The 13,442-nt window shown below is 45.8% G+C and overlaps 1 long non-coding RNA gene across 1 annotated transcript in view; it reads left to right on the top strand.

The window, feature by feature from the left end:
• The first annotated feature begins 391 nt into the window (after positions 1 to 391).
• The window catches only part of LOC134761169 (uncharacterized), a 45,332-nt gene continuing 32,281 nt past the window's right edge, over positions 392 to 13,442 (top strand). Inside the window, exon 1 of the long non-coding RNA XR_010139455.1 lies at positions 392 to 520. This is a non-coding gene — a long non-coding RNA (uncharacterized LOC134761169). The remainder of the gene's footprint in view (positions 521 to 13,442) is intronic.

Here is a 13,442-nt window from a genome sequence, read left to right as displayed (position 1 = left end):
GGGAGGCGGAGGTTGCGGTAAGCCAAGATCGTGCCATTGCACCCCAGCCTGGGCAACAAGAGCGAAACTCCGTCTAAAAAAAAAGAAAAGAAAAAAATTTGCCAGGTGTGGTGGCACATGCCTGTAATCCCAGCTACTCAGGAGGCTGAGGCAGGAGAATTGCTTGAACACGGGAGGCAGAGGTTGCGGTGAGCCGAGATTAAGCCACTGCACTGCAGCCTGAGCCACAGAGCGAGACTCCATCTCAAAAAAAAAAAAAAAAGTGTAATCCCCAGTGTTGGAGGTGGGGCCTGGTGGGAGGTGCTGTTTGGCATGGCTTAGTCCCAACCCCTTGGTGATGAGTTCACATGAGATCTGCTTGCTTAAAAGTGTGTGGCACTTCCTCCCCCATCTCTCTTGCTCACTCTCTTGCCATGTGGCATGCCTGCTCTCACTTTGCTTTCTGCCATTGTTGTAAGTTCCTGAGACCTCACCAGAAGCTAAACAGATGTTGGTGCCATGCTGTACAGCCTGCAGAACTGTGAGTCGATTAAACCTCTTTTCTTTATAAATTACCCAGTCTCGGTTATTCCTTTATAATAATGTAAAAACAAAACAAAACCCAGCCTAATGTAGTGACTCATCCAAGAGAGACATTCATTTCTCTCTCTTATATAAAGGAGTCCAGAGCTGAGCAGTGAGCTGTTCAGGGCTGGTATGATAGCTTCATGGAGTTGTTAGGGAGCTAGTTCCTAGCTCTTCCAACCTTAGGCTATGGCCCTAGTCCTCATGATCCAATGTGGCAGCCAGGGATCCAGCCATCACATCTATATTCAGAGAGCAGGATGGAAGAAGATAAGACCAAGGGGGCAAATAGTATGAACCAGCCCTTATAAGAGGCTTTCTCCAACGGTCACCCAACAGTTCCACGTACATCTCCTTGACCAGAACTTTATGAAGTGGCTACACTAGTGGCAAGAGATCAGGGAACAAATATTGGGCAGACAAGGAACAACTTTGTCTGTTCTTTCCAGCCCCTAGCCAACCACTGTTCTGGCTCCTCTCATCATAGATTCATCTTGTCTGTCCTAGAACTTTATACAAATGTCACCACATAGAAAATTCTCTTGTATCTGGCTTATTTCAACATATGTTCATGAATTCTTGAAGTTTTTTTTTTTTTCACCATCCAGGAGACATTCATCAACATTCAGTCTTTAACTTTTATTCCGTGGAGTCACTCATTCATATTTCTTGAGCCCCTACTGTGTGCTGGCAGCTGGCCAAACACAGCCACCTATGTCAAAAGACCAAGTGTCCCAGGGTGTCCTCTGACCCAAATCTATTTTGGCTCCACATAAGAATTGTGTCAGCCCTACTTTAAACATCCCTCAGCATCAGGGAGAATCTCTGGTAAACAGAGGCTGAGCAGGCCTGTGGGGAGGAACTCAGGCTCAGGTGAACACAATTAGGAACCTAGTAGGTCCTTAATAAATAATGGCTAGAAGGTTGGCGTGGTAGCTCACACTTGTAATCTCAACCCTCTGGGAGGTGAAGTGGGAAGATTGCTTGAGGACATGAGTTCAAGACCAGCCTGGGCAACATAGTGAGACCCACCCCCTCTCCCATCTCTACAAAAAATAAAAATTAGCGGGGTATGGTGGTGCACCTGTCGTCCTAGGTACTCAGGAGGCTGAGGTGGGAGGATCGTTTGAGCCCAGGAGTTTGAAGCTGCAGTGAGCTGTGATGGCACCACTGTGCTCCAGCCTGGGTGACAGAGTGAGACCCTGTCTCAAAAAAAGAAAAACAAACAAACAAATAAATAAATAAATAAATAAATAAATAAATAGTGGCTATACCTATTTCCTTGGCACAGGTGCATTGTAAGGAGCAGTACTGTTCTATTTTCTAACCCTTCACTACCCTATGAGGTAGGTATCACGACAGTCTACATTTTGCCAATGAGAAAAGGATGCTCAGAGAGGTTGGATAACTTGCCCACGGTTACACAGCTTGTGAGTAGCTGAATTAGGATTCAAATCCAGTTCCATCAAGTATCAAGTCCAGGCTTTCACCCTTCTGCTTTGGGGAATCAGCTTCTGCCTCCTGGCCCTTCCTTTAAGCCTAGACTCACTCCATGCAGAGTCCAGGATCCCTATGGACAAAGGCTGTGCACTTGGCTTTGTTGTGTTTCTTGTCTTTCTCCCACTTTGGGGGTCCATCCTGGATATTTTCCTGGCTTTGGATCTTGTCTGTTTCAGCTTAAAATGAGACACTTGGGGGAAAGGCATATCTTACCATCAGCCCCCTGCACTGCTTAGCCTTGAGTTCTAGACGGTCTCACCACCCTTCGCCCCCCTCCATCCTGTTCCCTCGGAACTATCGACCTTGGGGCTCTCCTGGGCCCTCACTGAAGCTTCCGTCTGCTGATCCCAAACAGCAGCATTTTTCTAAACATTTTTCTAAGCAATGAGCATGAGATTTCACATCTGGGCCAGTTGTTACCGACGCCCTGAGTCACCCAGCTCTCCTGCAAGTGAATGAGCCTTTCAGTTTAACTGCTGGCTTGTAAAAGGCCCACTCATGCCTCTGTTTTTCCAAATATGTAAAAATCCATTAGAGAGGGGGAGAATGTGGTTCAAAGAAAAAGTTAAGTTTTCTCCATGGGAACAAAAGTTTTCCAGGGAAGAAAATGTGTAAATCCTACGATATAACTGAGTGGCTTTCAAAAAAGAGTTTTTCCAGAGATGAACTCTGTTGCAGAGGCTCCTTAAGTTGAAGTTCGATGTACAAAATGGTCAAAGTGGAGCTTATGGGATGGAAGGAGGAGGGGTAGAGGTTGCCCAGTGATGTAACTTCCCTCTCGTTCCCTTACTACCCACTTCTCTAGGAAAACTGCCATTGGGTGTGGAACCCAGTTTGAGAACCCCTGAAAAAGCCCTGGCCCGCCCTGAGTCTTAGATCCATCTTTTGCTGCTGTGTAACTCCAGGAAAATTAGTAGCATTCTCTGGGCCTCACTTGTCCCATCTGGGAAATGTCATGGTTGGATTAGACATTTTCTAAACTTCTTTCAAGCCTAAGATTCAATCTTACTGAGGAAAATTCCGTCTGAAGTTGGCAACTGTTTGAAAGTAGACTTTTTGAAAAAAGAAACAAGAGTTCTCTTGTTTGAGGCAATCTAGTAACAAACCAACTACTAAGAAAGTGTTTTCCAAATAAAGGTGCTGTGTGTCTCCTTGCGTGAATGGATAGAAAATGACCAACTTCATTATTAGAAAGTAGGTTAAAGATATTCCCTGCTCTCTCAACTGTGTGATTAATTGGTCAGTAATCCTTCCTTCATGAAAAGTACCAAGTAATGAAAAATCAAACTGAACATTAATAGAGACATTTACTTATCAGTAATGTAGACAGTTTTGTTTAAAATATCAGGCCTGGTGTGGTGGCTCAACGCCTAACATTCCAGCACTTTCAGAGGGTGAGGCAGGAGGATCGCTTGAGGCCAGGGGTTTGAGACCAGCCTGGGCAACATAGCGAGACGCCATCTCTCTCTAAAAAAATTAGCCGGGCATAGTCCCAGCTACTTGGGAGGCTGAGGTGGAAGGATTACTTGAGCCCAGGAGTTTGAGGCTACAGTAAGCTATGACTGAGGCACTGTACTCCAGCCTGGGCCACAAAGCAAGATCCCATCTCTTAAAAAAAACACATCAAACATACACATATAGCTAGAATGACAAACTGTCCTGCTTTATGTGACTGAGGGGCTTCCTGGGATGCAGGACTTTCTGTGCTAAAACCAGGAAGGACCCAGGCAAATTGGGATGAATTTGTCACCCTACATATAGCACTTACTATGCACTCAACACTGTTCCAAACATTTTTCACATACTCTAATTTTATTTTTTAATTTTAATTTATTATTATTATTATTTTTGAGACAGGGTCTCACTCTGTCATTAAGGCTGGAGTGCAGTGGCACAATCTCAGCTCACTGCAAACTTCACCTCCTGGGTCTAAGCAATTCTCCTGCCTCAGCCTCCCGAGTAGCTGGGATTAGAGGAATGTGCCACCACGCCTGGCTAATTTTGTATTTTTACTAGAGATGGGGTTTCACCATGTTGGCCAGGCTGGTCTCGAACTTCTGGCTTCAGGTGATCTGCACACCTAGGCCTCCCAAAGTGTTAGGATTACAGGCGTGAGCCATTGCGCCCGATCTTATTATTATTATTTTTAGAGACAGTGTCTTGTGTCACCCAGGTTGGGGTGCAGTCACATGATCATAGCTCACTATAGCCTCCAACTCCTGGGCTCCAGTGAACCTCCTGCCTGAGCCTCCCAAAGCACTGGGATTACAGGTGTGAGCCATGGCACCTGGCCAACTAACTTTCTAAATCTGCATCACAACCCTGTGAAGAGGGTACTATTATTATCTCCGTCTCACAGATCCTCAGGGGAAACAGGCTCAGAGAGGGTTAGTGGACATCCAAGGCCACACAGCTGGTTGTAGGCAGATCCAGGATGAAAACGCACCCCGTCTTGCTCTGGAGCTGGGCTAGTAACTGCTATGCCACATTGTCTTGCTCCTAAATTGTGTCTTTGGTGAATCACAGAGCCATGGCAAGTCTGTGACCAAGGCCAGCTGGACGCTCAAGGAGACCTGAACCTGGCTCTCTGTGTGACATTGAGGAACCCCCAACTCCTCCGGGGGCTTACTTTCAGCTCAGTGCAAAGAAGGGGCTGGTCTGGAACAACAGTCTGTCCGGTTTGTTTAAGCGGTAGAACTTGTCAGAAACTTTTACTGGGACCTCAATATATAAAACAGACACCATAGTCCTAAAGTTTACATCTTGAGCGTTGAGCTAAAAATTCTTCCTGTCAAGCGGAATTCTTGAAACTCCGCCCCATCGCCTGAGGCTTCCAGAAGCAGAGTATAAAAACTTGTGGTTTAATTGCTCTCTAAGGACCTTTCCAGCTTTAAAATTAAATCCAGCACGTAATTCAAACATTTCATTCGTTCATGCGGCAAAAATGTTTGAGCTTGAGCCACGTACGATTTGCTAGGCGCCGGTCCAGGCGCTGGGGCATCAGAGACGAGCTAGACCAGGGTTACTTTCACTGTGGCACTGTTGTTATTCAAGGCTGGATAATTCTTTGTGGTGTTCTGTGCATTGTAGGATGTTTCGTGGCATTTCTGGTCTCTACTCGCTAGATGCCAGTAGCAGCACCCGGGTATGTCAGCCCAAAGTGTCTCCAGACAACTGCCAAATGCCCCCTGGGGGTAAAGATCAAACCTGCTTAAGAAACACTGAGCTAGACTCATAAAGATCTCTCATCTCATCAAGCAGCCTATGTTCCCTGAGGAGAAACAGAAAATAAGGACATTGAAAAAAAAAAGAAATTATTAGATAATGATACACATGTGATAAAAATAAAATGGGATGATGAGAAAGGGTGTCACTGGGGGGCCCCTTCACTTTCTTCAGGCAGCAAAGCCTGAGAAGCTGGATGTAGCTTGGCTAGTTTAAGGAACAGAATGAAGGCCACTGTGGCAGGAGCATGGATAATGAGAAGCAGAGTAAGAAGAGGTGAATTGGGCGGTGTGGAAGAGAGGTAGGAAGGGGAGGATGAGATTAACTGAGGGCTTCATGGGCCAGAGATGGGAGGTTGAATTTTGTTTATTTATTTTTATTTATTTATTTTTTGAGACAAGGACTTGCAGTGGCACCATCATAGCTCACTGCAGCCTCAACCTCCGAGGCTCAAGTGATCCTCCTGCTTCAGCCTCCCGAGTAGTTGGGATTACAGGTTCACGCCTCCAAACCTGGCTAATTTTTAATTTTTTTGTAGAGACAGGGTCTTACTATGTTGCTTAGGCTGGTCTCAAACTCCTAGGCTCTAGTGATCCTCCCACCTCAAGCCCCCAAAGTGTTGGGATTAGAGGTGTGACCCACCACACTTGGCCTGGAATTTTATTTTTAAACATAAGTATCTATTATGTGCTAAGTCCCGGGCTAGGTGCCAGGGACACAAATGTGAATAACATAGTTCACTTGTGAGCCCAGAGAGGATGAGGAAATTAGTTCTGTCTGAGGTCAGTCAAGGAGTGCCTTGTGGTGGAGGTGATATTGGAGTTCACCTTGAAGGATGAACAAGAACCCATCACACGGAGAAAAGGGAGCAGCAGAAATTGCCTCGCATGACTCTAGGCAAGTGACTCTATGTAAGCTGTTAGATTGTTGACTCTCAGGTCCTATCCCCAGTGGTGCTAGGGCCCAGGAGTCTGTATTTTTTTTTTTTTTTTTTTTTGAGATGGAGCCTTGCTTTGTTGCCCAGGCTGGAGTGCAGTGGCGTGATCTCGACTCACTGCAACCTCTGCTTCCCAGGTTCAAGTGATTCTCCTGCCTCAGCCTCCTGAGTAGGTGGGATTACAGGCGTGTGGTACCACGCCCAGCTAATTTTTGTATTTTTAGTAGAGACAGAGTTTTGCCATGTTGGTCAGGCTGGTCTCGAACTCCTGCAGGAGTCTGTATTTAACCAACACTGTAATGATTCTAATGCAGATAGAGGGACCTCACCTTCAGAATAGTGCTCATTGGCTTTTAGGCTACTTGTTTAGTGTTCAGTGATGTAGAAATGTCTTGACAAGTCTTATTCCACCTGAAAAGCATTCACTGAGGGTCTTTTTCTTTTGCATGCCAGAACCTGGGGACAGAAGATAAAGGCAGAAGGGCCGGGTGTGGTGGCTCATACCTGTAATCCCAGCACTTTGGGAGGCTGAGGCGGGTGGATCACCTGAGGCCAAGATGGTGAAATCCCATCCCTACTAAAAATTTAAAAAATTAGCCAGGAGTGGTGGCACGTGCCTGTAATCCCAGCTACTCGGGAGGCTGAGGCACAGAATTGCTTAAACCTGGGATGCAGAGGTTGCAGTGAGCCGAGATCGCGCCACTGCATTCCAGCCTGGGTGACAGAGCAAGACTCTGTCTCAAAAAAAAAAAAAAAAAAAAAAAATTAGCTGAGTGTGGTGGTGGCGCACACCTGTAATCCCAGCTACTCAGGAGGCTAAGGCAGGAGAATCGCTTGAACCTGGGAGGCGGAGGTTGCAGTAAGCCAAGATTGCACCACTGCACTCCAGCCTGGGTGACACAACAAGGCCTTGTCTCAAAAAAAGAAAAAAGAAAAAAGAAAAAAAAAGGTAAAAAAAAAAAAAAAAAAAAAAAGACCGGGTGCGGTGGCTCACACCTGTGATCCCAATACTTTGGGAGGCTGAGGTGGGTGGATCACGAGGTCAGGAGATCAAGACCATCCTGGCTAACACGGTGAAACCCCATCTCTACTAAAAATACAAAAAATTAGCCGGGCATGGTGGCGGGTGCCTACAGGCTCCCAGCTGCTCGGGAGGCTGAGGCAGGAGACTGGCATGAACCTGGGAGGTGGAGCTTGCAGTGAGCTGAGATCGCGCCACTGCACTCCAGCCTGGGCGATAGAGCGAGACTCCATCTCAAAAAAAAAAAAAAAAAATATATATATATATATATATATATATATATATAAAAAGGCAGGAGGACCCAGTCTCTGCCTCTCTATGTCCCCAGTTACCCACCTCTCTCATATGAAGACGTGGAGACTCAGAGAGAAAGAGTGACTTCCCCCAGGCTGCACAGCTCTGAAGAGGTCCATCCTGATACTGAATTCACATCTGTGGACTCCTGATCCAGTGCTTTCCCCTCTCTGCACCAGCCACACTCAGGATGTTCTTCCCTGAAGAAGATCCCTGTCATCCATGGAGCCAGCACCCTCCAATTTGACAATCAGCTCTGGCTCACACCAGATGGAGTCCTGTGAAGCTGATCAGGCCAGTCACCAAAAGGCTGGGGAGGAGAATCTACACACTGTGCCACACACAAGGCCATGAATACACAAGTTCCTCAAATGCTGGTTGTTTTCCTTCCAATGTGACATGTGTGGAGATGAAGAAAAAGAAAATCCCACAAAAACGTCCAGACCATGGGAAATATGTTGGCAACTGTTGGAGGTGTGGACAGGGGCTTTTTTTTTTGTTTTTGAGATGGAGTCTCACTCTGTCGCCCAGGCTGGAGTGCAGTGGCACAATCTCAGCTCACTGCAAGCGCCGCCTCCCAGGTTCACGCCATTCTCCTGCCTCAGTCTCCTGAATAGCTGGGACTACAGGCACCGGCCACCATGCCCGGCTAATTTTTTGTATTTTTAGTAGAGATAGGGTTTCACCATGTTAGCCAGGATGGTCTTGATCTCCTGACCTCGTGATCTGCCCACCTTGGCCTCCCAAAGTGCTGGGATTACAGGCGTGAGCCACCGCGCCAGGCCAATAGATGGGGCTCTTGCAAGAAAAGGCTGGTGTGAGTCAGGTGCCAGGGATGAGAGTGGGCCTGATTGCTAACTAGGAGCCTGCCATCTCTGAAGTCCAACCCCCTTGCATTTCCCCATTGGTGTCTTTGCAGCTGGGCCCTGGCAGATCTGGAGCTGTATACGTGGGTAAGCATGTCATTGTGTAAACTTATAATCACATAGTGTGTGATTATGTCAATACGTGTAAACAGTAAGTGTGTGACTATGTAAGGGACTTAAGCAAGCATGTAACAGGATAACCAGATAAACAAGTAAGCATGTAATCGTGTTACTATGTGAGACTGACGTAAAAGGGACACATGTAAGGAGGTAAGCATGCAGCAAGTAATCAGGGAAACGTACAAACAGGTGAATATATAAATATGTAAGTGAGTAAGCATACAACCAGGTCAGGGGTATGTAATTGTGTAGGCAGAAATTCTGGTGTTTTTTTTTTTTTTCTTGAGACGAAGTCTTGCTCTGTCGCCCAGGCTAGAGTGCAATGGCGAAATTTTGCAATCTCGCTCACTGCAATCTCCGCCTCCCAGGATCAAGCAATTCTCCTGCCTCAGCCTCCCAAGTAGCTGGGATTACAGGCGCCCGCCACCATGTCTGGCTAATTTTTGTATTTTTAGTTAAGACGGGGGTTTTTCCATGTTGGCCAAGCTGGTCTTGAACTCCTGACCTCAGGTGATCCACCTGCCTCGGCCTCCCAAAGCGCTGGGATTACAGGCGTGAGCCACCGCACCCAGACAGAAATTCTGTAAATGAGTATACATGTAAGCAGGCAATCACATAAGTGGTAAGTGTGCAAGACATGCATGTGTGAGCAGGTGATCACATAAGTGGGTCAGTGTATAAGCAGGTAAGTGTGCAAGCATGTGAGCATTTGGCCTGCTGCTTGAGGTGAGACATGCAGCTTCCACAGGCTGCACTAATGAGTACCTAGGCTGCTTTCAGAATTTTAACCCAGTTATCATCTCAGCTTGCAATATGGTGAAGTGACCACATCCAAAACTCATTCTAGAGTGTTCTCAGCACCACATGGCCTTAGATCATTTGGGAGTTTACCTCTACTCACGCCATTGTCAGACAGAGCATACAAGCTTCATTGTGCTATAGGACCGGTTTCCCAAGGTGGTCTTGAATGTTCGCACAGTGATTTTTGAGAATAAACATTTCTTCCTATCAATTATTCCATGTGTCTTAGAGGAAAATTTAAAACTGACCCTCCAAACTCATAATTTCATTGTGGCCATCATTTATTAGGATGAGTTAAATTGCTAATATATGTTTGTTTGTTTGGTTTTGAGACAGAGTCTGGCTCTGTCACCCAGTCTGGAGTGCAGCGGTACGATCTCGGCTCACCACAACCTCCGCCTCCCGGGTTCAAGTGATTCTCATGCCGCATCCTCCTGAGTAGCTGGGATTACAGGTGTGCGTCACCATGCCCGGCTAATTTTTGTATTTTTAGTAGAGATGGGGTTTCACCATGTTGGCCAGGCTGGTCTTGAACTCCTAACCTCAGGTGATTGCCCGCCTTGGCCTCCCAAAGTGCTGGGATTGCAGGCGTGAACCACCACGCCCAGCTAATATATGTACTTGTAAAAGGGAGTTGAGGCCGGGCAAGGTGGCTCATCCCTGTAATCCCAGCACTTTGGCAGACTGAGGCGGGAGGATCACCTGAGGTCAGGAGTTCAAGACCAGCCTGGCTAACATGGTGAAAGCCCGTCTCTACTAAAAATACAAAAATTAGCTGGGCATGGTGGCATGCACCTGTAGTCCCAGGTAGTTGGGAGGCTGAGGCAGGAGAATCACTTGAACCCAGGAGGTGGAGGTTGCAGTGAGCCAAGATGGCACCGCTGCATTCCAGCCTGGGCGACAGAACCAGACTTCGTCTCAAAAAAAAAAAAAAAAAAAAGTGGGTTGATCCCCACTCCACAGCTGGGGCCCCCTGGGCAACCTGATTTGCTGGCAGCAGTGAAGCTTGGGCCATGGCAGCCTCCATTCCACAACCAGGCACTGACATGTGGTCCCATCCAACTGTAGTGGCAACAGCAGCAACTTCCCTTGTTTCCTTGCTCTCCACCCAGTAGCACAGGGAGAGCCAGGCCCAGTGGCTTCTGTCTGTCCCCACCCCACTAGAAGGTCCTCAGCAGGTGACACAGGACAGCACCTCTTCCCCTGCATATGGCACCAACAGGGCTTGAGCGGGAGCCTCAGCATCACCAAAAGAAAGCAGCAGATCAGGATAGCATTGCAAGGGCTCAGAAAACTAGGCTGTCATTGGAACTAAAGCCCATAATAATAGGCCAGAACTTACACCTAAACAGAGTGACTGTCTGCTAAAATACAAGATTTCAACAGGATCAAGAGTTTCCCAGCCTGATGCGGTGGCTCAGATCTGTCAACCCAGCACTTTGGGAGGCCAAGGTGGGAGCATCCCTTGACGCCAGGAGTTCAAAACCATCCTGGCCAAATCCTGTCTATAAAAAAATAAAAAAAGAGTTTCCTAACATAACCAAGATGTCCAGAATAAAACAACAACAAAAAAATCATCCATTATAAAAAGAAAAAGAGAAATTATAATCTGAATGAGAAAAGATAATCAACAGATGCCAACATAAAGATGAATTATACATAGGAATTATTGGACAAAGTTTTTAAAGTAGCCATTATAAAAATGCTTCGACAATACAGTTGACTCTTGAACAACATGGAGGTTGGGGTGCTGACTGATTCTGCAGTCAAAAATCGACCTATAACTTTTGATTCCCCAAAAACTTAACTATTAATAGCCTATTACTGACCAGAAGCCTTACCAATAACATAAACAGTTGATTAATACATATTTTGTGTATGTATTATAATACTGTATTCGCACAATAAAGTAAGCTGGAGAAACAACATGTTATTAAGAAAATCAGGCCAGGTGTAGTGGCTCACATTTCTAATCCCAGCACTTTGGGAGGCTGAGGCAGGAGGATCACTTGAGGTCAGGAGTTCAAGACCAGCCTGGCCAACAAAGCAAAATCCCATCGTTACTAAAAATACAAAAATTAGCTGGGCGTGGTGGCATGCACCTGTAATCCTAGCTACTTGGGGGCCTGAGACAGGAGAATCACTTGAATCCAGGAGGTGGAGGTTGCAGTGAGCCAAGACTGCACCACTGCACTCCAGCCTGGATGACAGAGTAAGACTGTTTCAAAAAAACCACAAAACTTAGCCAGGTGCAGTGGCATGCACCTGTAGTCCCAGGTACTCAGGAGGCTGAGGCACAAGAATCACTTGAACCCAGGGGGCGGAGGTTGCAGTGAGCTGAGATCATGCCACTGTACGCTCCAGCCTGGGCGACAGAGTAAGATTCTGTCTCAAAAGAAAAAAAATGTTATTAAGAAAACCATAAGGAGGGGAAAATATGTTTACTCTTCATTAAATGGAAGTGGATCAACATAAAGGTCTTCATCCTTATTGTCATCATATTTAGTAGGCTGAGGAAGAGGAGGGGTTGGTCTTGCTACCTCAGTGGTGGCAGAGGTAGACGAGGTAGAGGAGGCGGAAGGGGAGAAAAGTGAGGCAGGCACATTTGGTGTAACTTTTATTGAAAAAAAAAAACCTGTGTTTAAGTGGACCCACAGAGTTCAAAGTCATGTTCAAGGGTCAATAGTAATTATAAATTATCTTGAAACAAATGTAAGAGTAGAAAATCTCATGCCAGGCATGGTGGCTCATGCCTGTAATCTCAGCACTTTGAGAGGCTGAGGTGGATGGATCACCTGAGGTCAGGAGTTCAAGACTAGCCTGGCCAACATGGTGAAACCCCATCTCTACTAAAAAAAGCCAGGCGTGGTGGCACATGCCTGTAATCTCAGCCACTTGGGAGGCTGAGGCAGGAGAGTCGCTTGAACCTGGGAGGTGGAGGCTGCAGTGAGCCGAGATTGGGCTACTGCACTCCAGCCTGGATGACAGAGCAAGACACTGTCTCAAAAAAAAAGAAAGAAAAAGAAAGAGATGTTATTAAAAAAAAAAGAGCCAGATAGAATTTATAGATTGAAAAAAATACAATAACTAAAATAAAAACCTTGCTTGATAAACACAATAGAGGAGCTGAGATGACAGAGAATATCATTAGTGAACCTGAAGACACATCAATAGAATTTACTCAATCTAAACAACAGAGGGTAAAAAAGACAGAAAAAAAATTGAATAGCATTATGGATCTGTTGGATAATAACAAAGGAAATAACATTTGTATCATTGGATTGCCAGAACGGAGGACAAAAAGCACAGAACTAAAATAGTATTCAAAGTAATAGTGGTTGAAAACTTCCCAGTTTGGCAAAAGACATAAACTGATACACACAAAAAGCTGAATAAACCTCAAATAGGATAAACTCAAAGAAATCCACATCAAGATACATCATAATTAAACTTTTAAAAACCAAAGACAGGCTGGGCTGGGATCACGCCTGTAATCCCAGCACCTTGGGAGGCTGAGGTGGGTGGATCACCTGAGGTCAGGATTTCGAGAGCAGCCTGACCAACATAGAGAAACCCCATCTCTACTAAAAATACAAAAATTGCCTGGGCATGGGGGTGTGCGTGTGTAGTCCCAGCTACTCAGGAGGCTGAGGGAGGAGAATTGCTTGAACCTGGGAGGCGGAGGTTGCAGTGAGCCGAGATCGTGCCACTGTACTCCAGCCTGGTGACAGAGCGAGACTCTGTCTATAAAAAAACAAAAAACAAACAAACAAAAAAAACCAAAGACAAAGAAATATATTAAAAGCAGCCAGAGAGAAATGATACATTGCCTCTAAAGGAACACTAATTTGAATGACAGTAGATTTCTCATCTGAAACCATGGAGACGGGAGGCAAATGGTACAGCATTTCCCAAGTGTTGAAAGAAAAGAACGGTCAGCCCCAAATTTTATAGCCAGTGAAATTATCTTTCAGGAATAATGGAAAAAAATAAAATCATTCTCAGATAAATAAGAATCAAGATATTTTTTAACAGAAGACCTGGCATTAAGGAATGGCTAAAGGAAGTTCTCCAATCAGAAAGAAAATAATAAGAGAAGAAGGCTAGGGCCTCT

Source organism: Pongo abelii, chromosome 23, assembly GCF_028885655.2.
Source record: "Pongo abelii isolate AG06213 chromosome 23, NHGRI_mPonAbe1-v2.0_pri, whole genome shotgun sequence".
NCBI lineage: Eukaryota > Metazoa > Chordata > Mammalia > Primates > Hominidae > Pongo > Pongo abelii.
This window is presented reverse-complemented; position numbering and strand designations above follow the sequence as displayed.